At 41.4% G+C, this 22800-nt stretch overlaps 1 long non-coding RNA gene across 1 annotated transcript in view; it reads right to left on the reverse strand.

Annotated features, from left to right (window-relative positions):
* Positions 1–4390: 4390 nt before the first annotated feature.
* LOC119527081 overlaps positions 4391–22800 on the reverse strand; it is a 109623-nt gene continuing 91213 nt past the window's right edge. The window contains exons 4-5 of the long non-coding RNA XR_005215321.1: positions 5705–5777; positions 4391–4618 (exon numbers count right to left, since the gene is read on the reverse strand). This is a non-coding gene — a long non-coding RNA (uncharacterized LOC119527081). The remainder of the gene's footprint in view (positions 4619–5704; positions 5778–22800) is intronic.

The raw sequence follows: 22800 nt of genomic DNA on the forward strand, positions 1-22800 counted from the left end.
GACAGAGGGAGGAGAAAAAAATTGATTTTCCCATTATCATGGCGAAGTAGTCTCTTTGTATGGATTCATCCACTGTATCAGTCATGTACACCAGAGAAACAGAACCAAAATATAATGCTATATGTCATATAATATTTATTTTAAGGAACTGGCTCATGTGTTTGTGGGGGCTGGCTAATCTGAAATCTGTAGGGCAGACTAGCAGGCTGGAAACAATTCAGACAGACTTTATGCTACAGTCTTCAGGCAAAATTTTTTCTTCTCTGGGAAACCTCAGGTTGTACTGTTAAGGACTTCAACTAATCGGATGAGGACCACCCACATCATGGAGGGTAATCTCCTCTACCTAAGATCAACCAATTGTAGATGTTAACTACATGTAAAAACTACCTTCACTGCAACACCTAGATTAGTCTTTGATTAAATAACGAGGTAGCAAGTGCACATGTAAGACTAACCATCACATCCACTAATGGCTCTTGCTAATTCAATTCATTAAGCATCAAGTGAACCAGCTAATTCCAGTGCTGGATACAAAGAGGAGTAAAACAGATTATCTGTCCTCAAGTTGCTTATGGTCTAGCGGGAGAGCCAAATAAGAACACATGCAGATAGGAAGGGGCCATGGAGAATTAGACTTCAGGTCTAACATTCTCAGAGAGAAAAGAGGAACAAGGAATTGATTCTTATTTCCCATCTCTGCCTTCAATCTCTTCTACAAAACTCTGCTTGTGATATTTCTCCTTCATTGCTTTTCCTAAATAAAGAAACCAAAAGGCTAAAAGAGAAGGTAGACGAGCTTCTCACTCCATAAACTTTTTGTCTTTTTTTTCCCTCCTTCCTTCCAAGCACTCTCATTCCCTTGCTCTCTGGCCCAGGCAAGGACACTTGCGCATTTTGGCCTCCTCTGTTCTGGTCAAAACAGTTCTGACCCTTTCTCCTTCTCCGTTACTTCACCTCATAGACACCCTTTCACACTACAAAACCATCCTGAGCAGCTCATATGTCCAAGCTCGGTGCTAGACCCTGGAGACTCAAAGACAAATCCAGTCACTGCTTAGAGAAAACCTGTTTACAAAACTCTCAATCTCCTAGGGATCTATCTTGCCTCCATACTACGTTTCTCTTTTATTTCTCCCACTCTCTCTCCTCAGACTATTTTTATTTCCATCTCCACTGCTATTAGGGGCCTCCTATGAGAAGGAAATTATCTATAATGGAACAGGAACATTAAAAGCCTCAGTTTCCTTGGAAATTATTGAACTCACGAGGGGTTCACATTGGGTTTTGAATTTTGAGAACAAAGTCCTAAGAAACTTTGTTTTTCTAACCAGATTATTTTAACACTTGCCCTTAATAGCTCTTATTCAGATACTGTTTTTCTTTTTTTTTTTTTTTTTTAATTTCAGGCCATTAAACATCTCCATAGGCTCCAATCAATGCCAGGATATGAAAGAATGCCTTTCTGATTCCTAAACTTGAACTAAATACGTCCAAGCCAGGAAGCCTGGAAGCAGTTGATACCCACATCTCTGCATGGGCAAGCCAGGATGTGCACATGGAACAAGGTGTTGCTGAAGGACCCAGTTGTCAGCTTTTGAGCAGTCATTCAATCATTCATTCACAAAAATATATTCTGAGCCTTACTATGTAGTAGACACTAAACTGGGTGTTGGAATTACCGTGGTGAACAAGACGGACAATCAAATATGTGTAGTAATTCTCATGAAGTGTCCTATGTGCTGTGATGTGATAGCACTCACTAAGTGTCACACACTGTGCTAGGTGTACTGTATTCTGATCTCATTTAATGCTTACAACATCCCTATGAGCTAAGCATTGTTATTCTCCCCAATTCACATATGAGGACTTCAGAGAAGTTAAATAATTCATCAAAGATCACAGACCTCTGAGCTTAGGTCTCTCTGACTCCATAACCAGTTCTTGTTTGCCACACTATGCTGTTTCCCATAAAACTAAGATACGGTGTGATGCTTGACATCATAAACTTGACTGTTGTCAGGACTGGGAGAGGATAAAGTGAAGCAGTGTTAACAGGGTCTCGATCTACTCATGTGCAGGAAGCTCTCTTATGAGAATTAGTAATAAAATAACAACATGCTTTATAAAGTTCATTTTCTATGACCCAAACCATTTTTTAATTCCAGGAATGAAAAGAATCTCTGTAAAATGAATAAAAGTGATAAAAGGATTTTTTAAAAAAAGATTCTCACTCATTTTCACAAAGGCTATATTCATATTTCCAGGGCTTTGTCTGAAATTCAAGAATAAAAAGACAATAAAAAGACTAGCTTCCCTTCTTCAGAAGAAAGAGAGAAAGAGAGAGGGAGAGAGATGGGGAGAGAGGGAGAGAGAGCAACGAAGAAGAGACTATACATAAAAGCACAGTTACAAATTCTGTCTCTGGCCAAGGTCAACAGGCTGCCTAGGTCCAGATAACCCCAACTGGGACCCAAAGTTTATAGATGCCCCCACACCTCACCCCCTGAGGTTTGATGGGACATATTCTTACAGCTGTTGTTACCAACTAGCAGGTCAGAGGGAAGTGGCTATTCTTTGACTTCTCCTGGGGAGATTTTCTTCTATCAGCACAAAAGGTAAAAACCAAAATCTTGCAAAAGGAAGAGTTCTCAAGAAAATGGATACAAAAAATAATCTACTTTGGCAAAACTTGTTTCATACAGAATTTTCTGCTACACATTTATTTGCAGTTTGTACATGTTACCTTGAGATAATTAGAACAGGGACTGCTAGCTGGGATGCTCAGATTCTAGTTCCAGCTTTGGAGTAACCAACAGGGTGACTTTTTGTGAGTCATTTCACCTCATTGGGTTTCAGTTTCCTAATCTATTAATTGAGAGTATTTGGACTTCATCTCTCTTCTTCCCACTCTAATAATCTGTGATTGTTTTGCATGAACTATAACTGGGTAATTACTTAGCCTGATCATCTCTCCACCAGATGACTTCTCAAGGGAAACCAGACAACAGTATAGTATATAATAGTATATAATAGTAGAGTATATAGTATATATAGTATACAAATAGCCATATTTATATCTGAACATGCGGGCCACCCAGCCTTAATGGCCTTCCTCATGCCTGGAGAAGTCTGAGATAGGGCAAAACTTAAGAGAAAAATTAAAGCTAAAGATGGCTTGTATAACTTCCTGACCTGGGAAAACAATAAAGTTCATGCCAACTGAATCTAAAGGGAAGGAAACTAGATTTAATGATCTATGTATATGAGGATAATATTTTGAAAATGTTATTCCTCTGTGTATTTCCAATCTCTTCTAAACTATGTTTCGCAGCAACCATTCCATAGTAAGAACCCAAAGGAAGTGAAGAGAGTGAGAGCCACTTCAAACAGGAGGAAGGTGTGCGTGTGTGTGTGGGTGTGTGTGTGTGTGTGTGTGTGTGTGTGTGCGCGCGCCCTGTAGAAGGAACTGGAATATCACTGACTTGCTGGACAGCCAGCTTACCAGAGGGGTCACCATAGTGGCAAAATGACCCTGTGACAGAAGCCAGTGGGAGTCACAGCCTGATCTCAGGAGGATACTTGGCACTAGTCAAGTCAGAAGAAACACCAGGCCCTTAACAAGCAGAGAGAAAAGAGGTCTCAAGTGTCCACTGTACCTGCCAGCTGGGTGAGCAGCAGCAATACAGGAGAAGGGTACAATCCGGCAAGGCCAGTGAGCGCTCAGAGAACAGCCAAATGGTCTGCAGGAAAACTTCTAGGGCCATTCCTCACTGCCATGGGGACAGAGTAGACTCCCCCCATCCACCTCTGGAGGGGGAGAAGCAAGAGAACTCTGAAAGCCTGAGCATTTACCTGAAAGGAACTATTTTAAACCAAAAAGAGACTGACATACTGTTAATTGGCTCATTTAAAGTTCAGGTTTGTTTCCCTGCTACCCCAGGGCTGGAGAATCCTGAAGAAAATTCAATCAGTTTTAGAGAAATAAAGAAACTACATTTTCTTTGTACAATTGGATTGTGTGAGTAAATTTGAAATCTTGCTACACCTGCTATGTAACAGGCACTATACACATATGTTTTCATAGAGTGCTACCACAACCCTATGAGGTAAGTGTTATTATATTCCCATTTTACAAATGAAGTTGAAACTCTGAAAGGTTAAGTAATTTGCACAAGGTCACACTGCTGGTAAGTGGCAAAGTTTGTATTAGAATCCAAGATCATCTGACTCCTATACTTTGCTCTATTCACTGTACTTCTGTGCAAGTCAGGGTAGGCTAACTTCCGTAACAAGCATTTCCCAAATCTCAGTGGGTTAGCACAATAAAATTTTGATCCTTGCTCATGTTACAGTCCAAGTGGGCTGGTGGATGAGGCTCTGCTCTACATAATCATTCAGAGACCCACACTCCTTCCATCCTCTAGCTCCACCCTCCTCTAAATACTCAGAGTCATCTCCATTCAGCCAGAAAACACAGGAGGAGAGATCATGGAGAATGTTTGCATAGGATGAATTTATGGGCACATCACTTCTGCCAACTTCTATTGGCTGGAACTCAATGACATGATGCCACCCCACTGCAAAGAAGTCTTGGAAATGTAGTCCAGGTATGCACCTAAAAGACAAAGGAATGGGATTTGATAGACATATAGCATTCTTTGCCATGACCTCATATACTCATAAACCTAAAAGACATATATGGCATCTGTCATAGTTTGCCAAGGTGCTATGACAAATATCACATAATGGGTTGGCTTTAAAAACAAGCATTTAATATTTCACAGTTTTGGAGACTAGAGGTCCAAATCAAAATGTCAGTAAGGCCATGCTTTCTCCTGGAGTTGGGAGAATTCTGGTGATGGCAATTGTTTTAGTTTTCTAGGCTGCTCAAGAAAATACCATGCATTGGGTCAGCTTAAACAATGGGAATTTATTAGTTCACAGTTTTGAGGTTAAGAGAAAATCCAAATCAAGGGATCATCCAGACAGTGCTTTCTCCCCAAACACTGTGGTGTTCTGGGGCTGGCTGCTGGTGATCCTTTGTCCTTAGCTTGTCACATGGCAAGGCACCTGGCAGCCTCTTCTGGTCTCTCCTTTCCCTTACAGTTTCCATTGATTTCAGCTTCTGGCTGCTCCCCCTGTGGTTTTCTCTCTGTCTCTGAATTCCATTCCACTTGTAAAGGACTCCAGTAATAGGATTAAGACCCATCCTGATTGAGGTGAGTCATACCTTAACTGAAGTAACCTTATCAGAAGGTCCTGCTTACAATAAGTTCATGCCCACAGGAATGGATTAAGTTTAAGAATATGTTTTTGGGGGGTACATACAGCTTGCAACCACCACAGCTGTCCCTGTCTCATGGCAATCTCTCTTTCCTCTCTGGCTTCTTCTTCTGAGTTCATCTGAATTTCCTCTTTATAAGGCTTCCAGCCATAGGGTTTAAGGCCCACCCTAATTCAGTTTGGCCCCATCTTATCTAATAATAAAATCTTCAAAAGTCCTAATTACAAATGGGTTCATAGTGACAGGAACACAGATTAAGACTTGAACTGGTCTTTTGTTGGTAATCATGATTCAATCCCCCAAAACAGCATCTTCCCCACCTCTCTTTCAGAGAAGTCAGATATTCCTGCCCTTAGATATGAAGGTCAAAATTTAGAAAATTAGTTTGATAATCAAAAGAGTAAAGATAATAGATACAGGCAGTAAACCTCAGGTTTGGCTTGATGATACTCTGCATTTTTCCATGTTATCCATGATCCACTTTGGTTTCCTAAAAAGAAAAACAGCAGCTGAGATCCATGACTTTCGCATGTCCTCTGAGTTTTCTATAGGAAGAAAGTGAGCTATAGGTGATTCTAGTCGCTTAGTTAAAATCATAGCATCATTTTACGATATGTCCACTGCAAATGTTGGAGTTCCTATGGGAGGAGAAATGCAAGGCAATATGATTGTTGCACTATAGTCCTGGACTAGCCCTAACTACCTGGGCTTAAATCATTCACAAAACTGAAGATAATAATTATTTTGCAACTAAAATGAAAGTTACCATGTCAGATTACATTTTGTAGTCCTGAGACTGGTAGGCACTAGATGACTGTTTATTTATTTGATTTTACCAATAAATTCCTTTTAATGGACATTATAGGAAGATAGGCTTTAAAATGTGTCTTTGACTAGAAAAAGGACAATACTTTGCTTTTTAAAATGATTTATGTCTTGCAAGAATATTCTTATGCTGATGCTCAATGCAGATGTGGGATAAATAACTTGGGGATGTTTACCATGCGTCCCTGACTTAGGATGAAATTAGTGATTTTCCATCTGTGCTTTCTTGTATTCTTTAGGGTTTGATGGAGGAACCACAGAGACCATGGGTACTGGAAGGTAGAGCAGGGGGCAAAATATGGATACTAGTCCCCTACTCTTAATTCAACCACAGAAGCTCTGCTACCATATAAGATCTGAAGAACGAATGCTAAGGTTAAAGACATTGGAAAACCACTGGACTAAACCATTGGATTTTCCCAGGCAACTTATATGGTATAAAAAAGTCTGCCTTTTCCTCTATGTCTGAGCAAGAAGCAATTAGGCAGGTGGTAGTGAATAATCAGTCTATCTTTCCCAAAGGCAATTTGGAGAGAGGAAAGAGCATAGATTTTGGAGGTAGACAGACCTGAGATCAAAATATGGATTTTACTAGGTATGTACAGTGATATACTGAGCTTGCAGGATGGTTGTGAAGGATGTGGAAGATCAAAGATTTAAAAGGGAGACAATATATTATAGTGGTTAAGAGTATGGGGTCAGGTATTACACTGCCTGACTCCAGGCTCTGCCACTTACTAGCTGGATGACCTTGGGCAAGCTAATTAACCTCACTGATCCTCAGTCTCCACATCCATAAAATGGTTTAAAAATAGTACCCACATTATAAGGATTGCATGAATCAATGTATGTAAAGCACTACCACAGTGCCTGGCACATAATAAGTGTATAGCAATAACAACTGTTACAAATAATTATTAATAAAATTACAAGCATAGATCCAGACACACAAAAGACATTCAATAAATCATAGCTATCATAATTTTAATGCAAAACCTTAGCTCAGAAAAGGTGAACATAAACTAAAGGGAAGAAAAAGGAGAAGGGCATAGATCGGTGATATAGAGTAAAAGAGCGATTTTTTTTTTTTTAAGCTGAAGATGACTAGAAAAATTGAATATAGATAAGAAAAAGAGCGAGGGTTGTCTGTGGGCTTGGGGAAAATGGTATATAGATAGACAGACATGGGGGCAATTCCATGCTCAAGCATAGCCTGTTACCATGCAAGAGGAAAAGCTAGGAAGTCTGGCATGACTCAGTGGGCCTCCTTCCAAAAGCAGGGCACTGTCTTCAGACAGGCTCAGATAAAATGCACATGAAACAAGGAAGCCAGCTAAAGCACAGATCATTTTATCAGCTTTGCTAACCCACACCATTTACCTTTCTGGGATGGCATCCAGTTCCGGGCTAGACTCAGGCAAGGAGCAGAGACTAAGGTCAAGGAGGAGTGATGGCTAGCTAAGAATGGGGGCGACTCTCCAGTTGGGGTTTTAGTTTTCAAGCCAGCTCCTGCCTATCATTTCACAGGCAAGTGTACAGAGCCCAGTTGTGCAAGGCTCTTCTGCATTAAATAATAGACAAAGGAATTGTGTATATGTAGTTCCTGCCTTCAAGCACCTTTGGATCCAAGACTCATCAGAGTCCTTTTCCTAGGCAGCCCATCAGGCAATAAGACCAGACAGCAACTTTGCAAACTCATGTTTTATCTTCTTAATATAAAAGTCAATTCCCTCAAATCATCCATTAGAGGCAAAAGAAGAAAAAGAAAAAACACCCTACAGTAACTTTTAAAATCCAAACTGATTAATTTCTCAAATGAATAATTTAGATCTTAGTCATGAAATCATTTGGAAGAGCCTCTACTTTAAATGATTTCATTCTACACCTTTCAACACCTATTTCAAATCCTTAGTGTTCATCCCATCTGCTCCATGACCTCCAATACAACCAAAGAGAGAAAGCCAAGACTAATGGCAAGGAAGGGTTCCCTTCCAATTTTGAGGTGGAGAGGGCAGGTTTGGGTAAGCTGTAGTCAGGTCTTTGTGTGTGTGTGTGTGTGTCTGTGTGTGTGTGTGTGTGTGTATTTTTCAAACCTTACATCCAAGGAGCTGAAAATTAGCTTAATCCCTTCAACCTAAGCAAATAGCTCAGTAACTGTGCATGGTCAGGAACTGAGACGTTAATCTAGTAGTGTGAACTGGAGATTGCATGGACTACCCTTCTCCAATCATTTGAGCACAATAGATTGCATCTCCCAACTAAGATCCAGTGAATATATTCTAATCTGCCTTTAAGGATCAAGGTCATTATCATAAATGTAAATTGTCATCATAAGGTAGCTGTGTGGAAAGATATGCCGTTAACAGACATGTCAGATATATGCACAAAACAGAGGTTAGGACCACGGGTTCAAATCCTGACTCCATCTTTACTAACTGGGAGACCTAGACACTAATCTCTGTGCCTCAGTTTGCTGATCTATAAAGTGGGAATCATGATATCACTTACCTCATAAGGTTGAAGTGCGGACTTAATGATTGCTGTAATCCAGGTATAAAGCTTAATGTAGTATCTGACACATAGATGGCACAGTCCCAGTTATTATTATTCATGAACATTGCATCACAGACTGTTTAAAGAAGCACTGTTACCTCTCTTATGCCTCATCTTTATGATTCTCCCATACCATTGAGAAATAAAAATGAAAATTTTTCTATATGAGCTGATATGCACTCCTTCCCTAAAACCTCAGGCTCCAGAATCCAGCATAACTCAAATTCCTGCACATAGTAAGTGTATACTAGCTGTGTGACCTCAGGCAAGTTACTCAATCCTAAGTCTCAGTTTTCTCATCTGTAAAGTAGGAATAATAGTAATAACTCTTCAGAAAGAACTTACGAGCCTTAAATGAATTTAAATATTAGGGCATTTAGCACACTCAGTATTAATATTACTAAAGTAACAAACTTTGCCTCTCTGGCTTGAGGATCCCTTTCTGGAAAATTAAGGATTGAGACTGGATCATCTCCAGGTTCCCCATCAGGGCAAACATATTTTAAATTTCTGAATCTATTGCCACTTTACAGATGCAGAAACTGAGTCCCAAAAGCGATGGTTTCCCAGACCATTACCCTCCTGACTAGACCCTAAATAGCTTATCCTCTTTTAATTTACAGGCCTACCAAAATCTCAGGCCTTTTGAATGTTCAACTGGAATGTTAATTATGGGAAATTCCAGAATCCGTGGCTTAGAGACAAATTCTCATTTATTCTGTTCCCTGGCGCTGGGAACCCTCTTGCCTTGCCTTCAGAACACCAACTTACTTTCCAAAGCCCACTAAACTGAAGCCAGATGGCAATGTCACTGGCTCCTGCAGCCTCAGGCCCTCTCAGCCATGCCAGTCCTCTGAGCTCCATCCCCTAGTAGTCTCTGGTTTCTACCCCTTCTCCCCCCTCCCTCAGGTCTCAATGGTGAGTAAAGAAAGCATTCTTTCTGTCTGACCTCCAGAACAACTTTCTAAACCCTTTTCTGGGCCTGAGCCACTACTAACCAGAGAGAACTACAGGTTCATCTGGTTCTTATCAGATTTAAAAACTGTCCATTTATTTGAAAGAAATCATTTACTTGTCAAGCTTTTGCTTATTTTAATGGTGATGGCATTTTGCACACTGTAATGGAACATTTCACCAGCTGACTCATCCATTAGCTTGTTTGACTCCACTCCCCATAAAGGGGCAGCAAAGGATGACACCAAAGAGATGGCAATGCTTGGCATTCCTGGAGGCAACTATGCACTAGCTGACCTGCGTCCCTTTTATTGCCTGCTCTGCCGCCTGACTTCATGACTTGATACATTAGTGTAATTCAGAAAATCAGGACTTATTAGATGGCACAAGTTTCTAAGCATCCACTCAGTGGTGAGAAGCTTTGGGAAGAGTGGAGTGGTGGTATTTATAAAGGGGTGAGGTTGTTGTGTGGAAAGGGTCTTTAAAAATCCTCAGGATAGTCAGAAGATAGAAAAAAAACCCAGTACCACTAACTTATTTCAACTCCCTAGTGTACCATGCTCTTCCAGGCAATGAGCTTAATGCTCAAGTGTAATCTTTAAGGGTAGGAGCATTTTCAAGGGCAGAGGCACTAGTTAACCCTGGTGGGTGGCTCCACGGGGTGACAGGCATCCATCAGACCATGCTCAGCTCCTTCAAGTGAAGACAGAATGAGGAGACAGACAGGTGCATGGCCATTGTCCCTGAATGCCCCGAGTGACCTCTCCCTTAAGAAGCCCTATGGTCTTGTATCATCGTGAACAGTAGTACATGGCTCTTAGCTGCAAACTTTCACAAATACTTTTGGTTTACCCTCATTTTACAGGAAAAAAAAAAAAAAAAAGTTAGGCCTTCAGGAATCAAAGGATTTTCTTTAGGTTATGTGTCCAGTTAAGCAAAAGAAAGGATAAGACAGCTGGCCCCTGATCTCTACCCAAGTCCCCTCCCCAAGAGGTCACTCTGCCTTCTCTGTGCCGGACAAGACTCTTTAGGATTTGGGGCATTGATCGGAGTTGCTCAGGAGAGCCTGCCTTGTCTTCCTCCCTGGAGGCAACCATTCACATTGACAAGGGAAAATGAATTTTGCCAGGACACCAGACAGTGTCTGAGACACCATCCTTTTTCTCCTCCAAGTATTCAACTCCCAGAGAGTTAAGTAATCTGCCTACTGTAGCAGAAAGCCGTGTCCATTTTTATTCAGAGCTATTTAATACGTATTAGCAACGTGCCAGGCACTGTTCCATAATTCCCAAGAGTCTCCCTACTTACTTTGGACTGATTAATGCTAAAACAATTATACACCCTGGAGTTTCACTCTAATGCCGGCTGTGACCCGCCCCCAGCACACACACACCCTTGAGACCCTATGATAAGTACAAGTGTTATAGCAACATCTTTTTTAAGCTAAGTCACCTCCCGTGAATTCTAAGGCAGACCAGCTTTACATCCAGTTAGCATGACACACACCACATGTGGCTGATCTCTCACTTTCCCTCAAGAATTTCCCAAGAATCCTGCCCCCACCACGCCACACTGCTCTCCCCACATGTCACTGTCACCCCATGACTTTGCTTCTGCTGTTTCCTTTGCTTGGAATCCTCTACCCTCCCTCCCACCACCCTCACCCCACTCGTGAACACTTCATCCTGTCCAAAGCCTTCCCATCCTAAATCTTCCCCAGAGACTGCCTTGGTCTCCCAAGTCAGAAATCACCTCTACTCGCTCGAACTCCCTTTGCATTTGTTTCTTGCTCCTCTATGGCATGTATCATGTTTTAACTTGTATTACATCTTCTTGCCTTAGACTTAGTCCCCTTGCCAGTTTGCAAGGCCACTTGGTCAATTACCAAGACTTCCTCATTTTGGCATCTCCACATTGCCTGCCCAGGGTCTTCTTCAAAACTTCTAACTGCTGCTTTGATTACTAAAGTACTACACCCAAAGGCTAACTAAGCACAGTAGATGATCAAGAAAATATACCTGTTGATAGATTAGGAATGTGTGTCCTTATCCCTAAGAAACATTTTAAATAGGCCGTGCAAACTTCAAAGCATCTTTTATTCACCAGCCAGCTTGCAAGTAATGCAATGCAATGTGCTAAAAGGAAAATTCTTTTAGATGTTTCATTTGTTTGGGAACCTTGCATTCTATGGAGATTTTCCTTCCTGCTGGAAAACATCTGGTTATAAAATGGAAGAAATTAAGTTTTTCCTCATATTTCTGGAAATATTATTCTTCCAGGGATTTTGTTTGTTCTCACATGCCCAGAATGGAGAGGTAAGGAACTATGGAGCACATGATACCTCTTTGGAAATTTCAGAATTCTACAAGTATAATTCTCTCAGTTGCAATTATAAGGGTTATGGATCTGCCTCATCATAAGCTAGGCAACTGTAAATGAGAATGACCTAAGCAATTACCCAAGATGGCCATGATTCTGAAACATTACAGCCCTTAGCCCCTTGAACCAAACACATTCATAAGTACCCAAAATTGCATGTCTCTGAAACACAATCATTTCCAAAGGAAATAATCACAACTCATTAAGGATCTTTATGTTACTAATGAGACTTGGTCAAGTCACCATGCTAATCCAGGCCAGGTCTGCCCAGCTTTTGGCTGATATCCATCACTTAGCGAGCCACTGAAGTAGATCTTGCCTGGGAGGAAGACTTTTCTCATAGAAGGTAGCTTACCTGCCTTTATAAAGGACTTGGAGGGAAGCAGAGTCACACAGTGGAAAGACCATGGGCCAGAGGAGTCAGACAAACACAAACTCACATCTGGCTCTGCTTCTTAAACTGGCAGAGCCTTAGTTTCCTCATCAGCTAAATGGGGAAAAGAATACCTACCAGCAGGGTTGTGGTGGGAAATGAACAAGATACTGTAGGTAAAATGCCTTGCACCTAGAAGATTGCTGTTAATGTACTAGCAAATTCTTTACTTTGATTTGTACATGCTGCATAATTAGCATTTGCACACTCCTCATCTTATCTGTGATAAAGGTAAGGCAAGTACTACAAGTTCAGCATCTGAAATGGCTGATATTTGACATTTTGACCTATAAAAATGGATTATGAATCCACCTAATATTTCTCCATTTTCTAGAGAAGGAAGTTATAGAACCTAGAACTTCTGTCTCTCAGACCTGGTTTGTTTTGCTGAGTGATCAAACAGTTGTTAACAACAAAAGGGAAAAGACAAACACACCAAAAGAAACAAGCAAAAACTATGAGAAGACATTTCAGAGAAGAAATACAAATGGCTGATAAATGCATAAAATTGGACAAACTTACCAGCAATCAAGACATACAAATAAAACAAAAATGAGATGACTTTTCTTCCTCCTCTCAAATTAGCAATTTTTAAATGTCACTCCCCAGTGTTGGAGAAAGTGTAGGGAAATGTACATGCTCACACATACTTGACAGGAGTATAAAACAGCATAATGTCTCTGATATTAGTTCAGAATATGTACAAATACCAAAAACAATTCAGGAGTCAATGCTCAGGAATTTATCTTGAAACACACCCAAAGATTTAAATTCAAAGATGTTTATTACAGCGTTATTTACAAGATGAAAGTATGAACAATCTAAATGTCCAAAATACAGAATTGATGAAATAAATTTAACAACACTCTTATGTAATGTGGACTCTGTACCCATTACAAATCATGCTTTAGGAACTTTGAATAGGAAGTGAGATACGGTAGGTTAGTATAGGCTGGAGTGAAATAGTGACACATCCCAGAGTAATTTGGGCAGACAAAAAAAAATATATTTACAGCTTCCCCCTCCCCAGCCCCAAGGATCTGGGGGAAGGTGCGGATGTGTTGGACATCCTCACCTGGACTGGTGTTGATGTTGTCACAAACATTGGGACTGGCAGTTTGATGTGTTGAGCCCTCGATCATGGGACTTGCCCTTATGAAGCTCATTACTGCAAAGGAGAGTCTAAACTTGCATATAATTGTGCCCAAGAGTCTCCTCCTGAGTACCTCTTTGTTGCTCAGATGTGGCCCTCTCTCTCTCTAACCGAGCCATCTCGACAGGTGAACTCGCTGCCCTCCCCCCTATGTGGGACCCGACTCCCAGGGTTGTAAATCTCCCTGGCAATGCAGAATGACTCCCGGGGATGAATGTGGACCCAGCATCATGGGACTGAGAGTATCTTCTTGACCAAAAGAGGGATGCAAAATGAGACAAAATAGTTTCAGTGGCTGAGAAATTTCAAATGGAGTCGAGAGGTCACTCTGGTGGACATTCTTATGCACTATATAGATAACACGTCTTAGGTTTTAATGTACTGGAATAGATAGAAGTAAATACCTGAAACTACCAAACTCCAACCCAGCAGTCTGGACTCCTGAAGGCAATTATATAATAATGTAGATTAGAAGGGGTGACAGTGTGATTGTGAAGACCTTGTGGATCATACCCCCTTTATCTATTGTATGAATGAGTAGAAAAATGGGGATAAAAACTAAAGGACAAATGGGGTGGGATGGGGGGATGATTTGGGTGTTCTTTTTTCACTTTTATTTTTTATTCTTGTTCTGGTTCTTTCTGATGTAAGGAGAACGTTCAGAGATAGATTGTGGTGATGAATGCATAACTATGTTATCATACTGTGGACAGTGGATTGTATACCATGGATGATTGTATGGTGTGTGAATGTATTTCAATAAAACTGAATTTAATAAAAAAAAATCATGCTTTAGAAGAATATTTAATGACATGAAAAATATTGCATTGCTATATTAAATAAAACAATAGGTTAAAACTTTGAATAAATAAGATACGGTTTTAATTTTGTTATTAATTGTACATACACACACACATACCCAAGCATAAGAAAAAATTCCAGCAAGAAATCTACAGCAAGAATAATTGCTAAAAAATGCAGATTTCTTTCTTTTTCCTAATTTTTTGTATTTTCCTAGATTTTCTTTAGTGAATATGTATTTATTACCAGAAAAATATTTTCTAAAATATTAATATTTTAACCTGAACATTCACATTAAACAAAAGAAGCAATTTTCCTAGAGAACAAAAAGGTAATCATAATCCTCATGCATCATCTTGCCAAATAAAACACTATCTTGATGTGCTGACATATGCAAAAATCCTGCTTAACATTATAACAAAAACAGAGGTGCCAACCCCGTCACAGTCGGAACATGATTGAACCTTACCCAACCATCGACAATGGATATGGCAGATGGAGGAAGACCAGGACATAGCATGTAACTCTCTCACCAAACCAGCAATCAATGTGTTCAGGACATTGAACACAAGGCACCTGGGTGCCCCAAGATGTGAGCCAAGTTCAGTGATTGGGAATCCAGTAGTTAGTGAAAACTGGAAGGTCAGACAGTTGGGAAGCTTCAAGTAAGAGAAATGAACTACCATCTATTAAATATATTTATGGGACAAAAGGAGTAAAAGCAATCCATTCCTCATAGCCTAAAAGATTTTGGATGCATCTGTTGTGGACACATTTTTAATTTCCTTTCCTTTCTTCCCTCACCCATTTTATAATAACACTGGCTCATTCCATGCCAGCAGGGCTGACATGACGACAAATTACCTTCTCCGCAACCCACATCGGGACCTTATGTTGTCCTAAGCCTACCTCATAAAGTCTTCCATCCTTGTGACCACAGTGATGGGTTCAGAGATGTGTGTATGACTCAGCCAGGCCAATCAGTCTTTCCTGGTATTTTGCCAGAATTCTTGGGCAAAATAATTTCTTGGGACTGCCAGCAGCCATCTTGCCACTCATAGAGAGAAACTATGTGAGAATTAAGCTAAGCAAAGAAGAGAGAGAAATAAAATCATTGCTCGAATTGCTGGATCCAACTATCCCTGAAGCTAGCCTTTCTCATGAACTTCTCAGGGACTTGAGCAAATTAATATCCTGTTAAAAAAAAAAAGTTATAAATCAGGCTTCTAACACTTGCAACTGAAATATTTCTTTTTAATACAGCTTTCTTCTCCTCTTCTCTGTTTTTTTCAGTATGTGACTGATGCAATTAAATGGGTTTGGGGGGCCCGTATCCCTGAAATAACTAGCAGGTACAGGAAAAAGTTCTTATGTTTCATGTCTCCTTTAGCCATTAGCATGGTAAAACCTAGAGGACTAAACAAGTGTGAGGAAGTAGAGAAAAAGAGCTTGACCTTAAGTTCACAGGGAAAAACTAGACTTTGATTCCATGAGCTCCTTTCCAGTTCACCAGGGGAGTGAAGCCAAACCCTAGGTATTAACAAAATATTTCCTCCTTGGAAAACATTAATAGTTACCCAGAAAGCATGGAGAAGGGGCTCCCATATCCCCTCACTTTCTTTCTTATTCCTGAACATGCAGATAAACCACATTTTGCAGCCTCCCTTATGGTCAGATGTGGCAATGTGACTAGGTTCCAGTCAATAGAATATGAGTAGAAATATTTTATTTTATGCATTCAACAAATATTTCTGAGCATCTAAAATAGAATTCAAGGGGGGAGGTTGGGTCTTTGCAAAGAGTTAAAGGTCCAGTTTTCCGAACTTGGACACAAGGGACAGAGTACTGGTGGCAGTGACATTATTTTAACCTCAAGGGTGATGGAAAGGAGCTCCTTACATAACTTCTGCCATGGTCAACATTGTTCTTAGAGTCTGGTGTTGGGAGTGCAGTGAGGTCCACAAGTCGAGTTGAAGGGCTCATAACCAAAAGGAGAAAAAGGCTGCAGAATTCAGGAGCCTGAAGGGTCTGACCACAATGGACAGTAGCTATGCATACCAATCTTTGCTAGTCCCCTCTCTATCTGTTCTCCTAAACACATGAGCATATACTCAGCACACAATGCCAGGCATTTAGGAGGCACTAGGACCACAGAGAAGATTAAGACAGTTTCTTCTCAGGTCATACAGTTATACACAAGGTGTTATGGGAACCTAGGAAGAGGAAGGGCCTGAAATCCCTTGGAAGGTTTCCCAAAGAGCAGTTATTTGGGTTGACTCTTGAGTAGCAGATCACATTTGTACAAAGGAGGAGATGTCTGGAGATGCAGAAGAGCATGGCATTTGCAGAAAATGGCAAGAACTTTTGTGTGATTGAAAGATAATTCCAGAGACTGATGAAGAGGAAAGATTGTAGTGTATCTGAGAAACTGCAAACTTCTCATTATATGAGCTAATATTGTAGGAAATAAGAATAGAAAGATGAGAAGAGGTGAGAACAGAGAGGACATCCACCTGCATGGATAGGACCCACAGGTATCCATTCATTTAACAAAAATTTCTTGTGTTCATACTCTTGTGCCAGATACCATTCTAGGTGCTTGGAAAACATTAATGTCCAAAACAAAGATACCTTCCCTTAAGGAGCTTACATACTAATGTGGCAACAGACAATTAATAAACATAATAAACATGCAAACTACATAGTAAGGTAGACAATAAGCAAAAGAAGAAAGAGGAGAGCAGGATAAGAGGGGTCAGGAGTGCTGAGGTTGGGGAAAAGAGGGTGTTGCAGAACTAATCAGGTGGTCGGGGAGGGCCTCATTGAGAAATGATATTTGAGCAAAGACTTGAAGAAGGAAAGGGAGTCAGCCAAGCAGAAGAAGAGCATCTCTGACAGAAGAAGGGAAAAAAAAGATCCTAAGGTTCAAGGAACAGCAAAGAGGGCCAGGGAATCTGAAGTAAAGTGAGCAAGGGAAGAGAATCAGGAGATGAAGTCAGAGAGGTGATGGGAGAGGTGGACTTTGTGGGGCCATGCAGACTTCTGTAAGGATTTTGGCTTTTACTCTGAGTAAATTGGGGTGCCAGGCTGATGGGAGAGCCCCAGTGGAGAGCAAGACACTGAAGATGCTGGAGAGAAGAGAGAAGAGCTATAGTGATGTCTTTCCATAGAAGGGGTATGGGGCTCAGTGCACAGGCAGAGGGCTGGCTTTAGACTAGATGGGAGCATGGGTAGCTCATAGTTCACCTGTGGGAACAGGCCACAAGGCAGAGAGTGTGGGTGCAGATGGTAGTAGGTGGCTGGATGTGGGTGGAAGTCTGTGGACATTCTCTTCTGATTGCTTCAATTTTCTCATTGAAGTAGGAAGCAAGGTCATTAGCTGAGAGGGAGTATGGGGGAGAGGGGTGGGGAGTGGAACTGGTTAACTGAGAGAATGAAAGGACCAGGAGCTAATAGGGTGTTTGCCTGGCAACATTAAGGAACCACTAAGTAAGTGGCTGTATGATTTTCTCCAAGTCATATTCTACTGCAATGATGCAAGTGGAAGAGAATTGGATTTAACCAAGATTGTGATTTCACCAAATAAGTTTGAAGAAATGAGAGAGGGGCAAGGGAGAGGCCAGGGCTTAAGGCAGGACGTGAGTATAATGATTGAGCAAGGGATTTAAGCTCAGTTAGGAGAATGAGGACATGAAGGGAGTAAGGGAAAGCAAAAAGTTAGATGAATCAATAGACTATGATCCTGGTGGATCAAAGGATTGTATACGGGATTCTAGAGAGAATGAACTAGAAAGATAGGAGGGAGTGGCAAAGAGTGGATGCATTAACTTGAGATTCTAGAGGAGCTGCCATTATTGGAATGATAAGGCACAGGAGTGAGTGGCTGAGGTAGGGTCAGAGACTTAGACAAATCATGTCTGGGTGAGACAAACTGGAGAGAAAGAGTCATGGGTCATTGAAGCCATGTGGTGATTGAGCATCCCAGAGAAAGTGTGCAGAAGGAAGAGCGAACAGGGTGGAGTACAGAGCCCTGGAGAGCACAATGCTGGACAGAAGGGAGGGGCCCAAGGAGTGGCCAAGCAGGAAAAAGAGAATCAGGAAAAACAAGTGTCATACAAGCCAAAAGAGAAACACGGACGTTGTGCCAGTTTGAATGTATTATGTCCCCCAAAATGTCATTATCTTTGACGCAATCTTGTGTGGGCAGACCTATTAATGTTGATTAGATTGTAATTCTTTGAGTGCTTCCATGGAGATGCAACCCACCCAACTGTAGGTGATAATTCTGATTAGAAAGTTTCCATGGAGATATGGCCCAGCACATTCATCTTGGGCCTTCATTAGTTTACTGGAGCCCTATATAAGCTCAGACAGAAGGAGCAAGCTTGCTATAGCCAAGAGGGACACTTTGAAGAATGCACTGGAGCTGAGAGAGGAACTGCAGTTTACAGAGACATTTTGGAGATGGCCTTTTAAAGCACACTTTGCTCTGGAGAAGCTAAAAGAGGACAAACACCCCAAGAACGACTAAGAGTGACATTTTTGAGGAACTGCAGCCTAGAGAGGAACATCTTGGGAGAAAGCCATTTTGAAACCAGAACTTGGAGCAGACACCAGCCACGTGCCTTCCCAGCTAACAGAGGTTTTCAGAACGCCATCGGCCATCCTCCAGTGAAGGTACCCGATTGTTGATGCATTACCTTGAACACTATGGCCTTAAGACTGTAACTTTGTAACCAAATAATCCCCTTTTATAAAAGTTGATCCATTTCTGGTGTTTTGCAAAAGGGAAGCATTAGCAAACCGGAACAGACATCAAGGGAGAAAGTTTGCCAGCAGAGTCAGATTCCTCAGAGGTAAAGTAAGGTAAGGACCAAACATTGTCCATCAGATTTGGCAATTAACACATCATCATGTGAAGTTAGTGGCAGCTGGTGGGATGAGGCATGAGGAGGAGGTAAAGAAATGAAGGCACCAAGTGTGGACCTCACTCTTTGAAAACGCTCAGGAGCAAGTCAAGCCAGTCATTAGACTACATGATAGTTAGTCCCCTGTGGCTATAAGTGGAGCCAACCGACAGGACCTTCCCTGGAAATGCAAAATGAAAAGAGAAAATATAAAAATGACTTCACTGCTTTAAATCATGCAGATCAGTATGCACACATCTGTACAATGCTGTTGTCAAGACAACTGGCACAGCCTCACAATCCCACCCCTCACTTCCCTCATCTGTCACCTTGTTCTGTGCCTGTGGGTGCCTGCCTTTTTCTCTCTGTTGCTGCTAGATAACCTTAATTTAGATGAGGACCTGCCCATTTCAGAAACAGTGAAATCGTTATCATCTTTGAATTGGATTATTGCCCATTTGAGGTGGTGGGAGTGAAGAGGGCCCGAGGCAGTCACGAGATGTAGGGATGAGCATGACAGTGTTTAATGGCTTAGGCACAAAGCCATATGTCAGCACAGCCAAGTTACAGTCCTAGCTTGAAAAACTCAGCCATTCGTTAGAACAAACTCCTTTAAAGTCCTGATACTTTCTTATCTGAGAAAATGGGAATGAAAGTACAAACCATCTATTGCGCAGGATTGTTGGAAAATATATTTTGAATAACTACAAAGTATCCCCAGGGAATCCAAGGCCTTACAAGTGAAATTTTCATTTATTCCAGGTGTTATGAAATCTTCTTGGTCATTGGTTGGTTTAAACTATAAATATGGAAAGCATTGTATGTCTCCTAACTTACGGACAAAGGCATATAGTAATAAGGTGACTTCAAGATAGTCAATGGAAGTATCCTCTAAGTTTTATAGTATAATAAACAGAGTCATTAATATGAGGTTTGTGTCTGGGGTTGATAAGAAACTTTCATAAATTCAAGGGAGAAAGCTACCTTTGTACCCCAGATCAGCTGTGCAATGCCTTTAAATGTCCTGTAGAATTTGCAATGCCCTTTTTATCAAGGACATTTTGCCTGTCCCTGACCCAGTTAAGAAAACAACTGTCTAACCACTAACTCATTTCTACCCATTCTTCCAAGTAACGTGGGGCCTCAGGATGCTGGAGACTGGTTCAGTCCTCTGGGAGTACCTGAAGCCAGAGCCCAGCTGCCTGTGCCAGGTTAAACCTTGGGGCAGCCTTCCCCTCAGCCAGGCTTGGGCCCTGGGTGCCCTGAACCAGGCCTGTGCTTTAGATCCTCTGTCCACACTCTTCTGCCATCGCCTTCTCCTCTCCTTCTTCCACCATTATCACCTGCCCTATTATGGGGAACCTCTAACTTTAACCAGGATGAATATGGGTAAGTATGCTTCAAGAATACTGTTATCTTACATATATACAGTGTGTGATAATTAGTAGTAAGTTCTCCCATAAATTGTCTTATTTGAGCCTTATAGCCACTGTTCTAGTTTGCTAATGCTGCTGGAATGCAAAACACCAAAAATGGGTTGGCTTTTATAAAGGGGGGTTATTTGGTTACACAGTTACAATCTTAAGGCCATAAAGTGTCCAAAGTAACACATCAACAATAGGGTACCTTCAGTGGAGGATGGTCGATGGCATCTGGAAAACCTCTGTTAGCTGGGAAGGCACGTGGCTGGCATCTGCTCCAGAGTTATGGTTTCAAAATGGCTTTCTCCCAGGATGTTCCTCTCTAGGCTGCAGTTCCTCAAAAATGTCACTCTTAGTTGCTCTTGGGGTGTTTTTCCTCTCTTAGCTTCTCTGGAGCAAAAGTCTGCTTTTAACAGCTGTCTTCAAACTGTCTCTCATCTGCAGCTCTTCTCTCAGCTCCTTTGCATTTTCAAAGTGTCCCTCTTGGCTGTAGCAAGCTCGCTCCTTCTGTCTGAGCTTATACAGTGCTTTAGTAAACTAATCAAGGCCCATGATGAATGGGTGGGGTAACACCTCCACGGAAATTATCCAATTAGAGTCATCACCCACAGTTGGGTGGGTCGCATCTCCACAGAAACACTCAAAGAATTACAATATAACACTGTTACGTCTGCCCACACAAGAATACATCAAAGATAATGACGTTTTGCGGAATATAATACATTCAAACCAGCAGGGCCACCTCATGGGAGATAGGGCAAGCGCCAGTAGTAGCACCTCCATTTTACAGTTGGGAAGACCAAGGCTTAAGTGTATTAGTTAGGATTCTCTAGGGAAACAGAATCAACAAGAGATATGTATAAATAAAAGATTTTATAAAAGTGTCTCACGCAACTGTGGGGATGCATGAGTCCAAATTCCATGGGGCAGGCAGCAAACTGGCAACTCCAATGAAGGTGTTCAATGAACTCCTCAGGAAACACTTCACTGGCTAGCAAAGAAGTGAAGGTCTGCTGTCTTTCTCCCTTTAAAGTCTTCAACTGATTGTGGATGAATGAAGACAAACCCTTCATTGATGTAACCAGTCACAGCCGCAGTCGATTGATGATTTAACATTCAACATTTGTGGCTTATTAACCAGCCACAAATGTCCTTGCAGTAACGGTTAGGCCAGTGCTTGCTTGACCAGACACCTGGACATCATCACCTGGCCAAGCTGACATATGAACCTAACCCTCACAGCATGCATGAACAGAATCATGCATTGAATTAATTTCCTATGGATACTGTAACTAATTACCACAAACTTGGTGTCTTAAATCAACACAAATTTTTTCTCTTATGGTCTGGAGTTCAGAAGTCTGAACTCAATCTCAGGGGGCTAAAATCGAGGTGTCTGCAGAGCTGTTCCTTCTGGAGGCTTCAGGGGAGAATCCGTTTTCTTTCCTTTTCCAGGATGGTTGCTGTCCTCATTGCTTGACCAATGGTACTAAATCACAACTCCTTTTCTCCCACTGCTTCTCTCATCACACTGCACCTTCCTCTTCCATAGTCAAATCTCCTTCTGCCACTGTTTTAAGAGGATGAGTGTGATGACATTTTGGGTCCACCCAATAATCCAGGATAATCTCCCCATCCCATGATCTTTAATTTGCACATCTGCAAAGTCTCTATTATCATATACACATTCACAGGTTTTGGGGATTAGGAAGTGGATATCTTTGAGAGTCATTATTCAGACTACCACACACATCAAGGAAGCAGCAAGGGTCCTACACTCCCTGCTACCCTCTCTTTGGAATTTACAGTTACTGCAAACATTAGTTTCTTTCTTGCTAAGGAGACCCCAGCACTTTTTCACTTAAGCTTCTGGTCAAGGGATGAGCAAGAGGCCCCTCTGAGTCCCCTGTGGACAGGGTGGGCTACATGGAAACTGACCATCTCCCATAAGTGCCTCCAGGAGGCTGCACATTGCTTTCATGATTCCATACCTGAGCCTTCAGTCCTCTTCTCCCAGTACATCTTTCTATCTGTCTGTCTCTCTCTCTGTCACATTGAGTTCCATGCCCTTTTCTGCCTCATTCCTC

This window comes from Choloepus didactylus, chromosome 2, assembly GCF_015220235.1.
Source record: "Choloepus didactylus isolate mChoDid1 chromosome 2, mChoDid1.pri, whole genome shotgun sequence".
Lineage (NCBI taxonomy): Eukaryota > Metazoa > Chordata > Mammalia > Pilosa > Megalonychidae > Choloepus > Choloepus didactylus.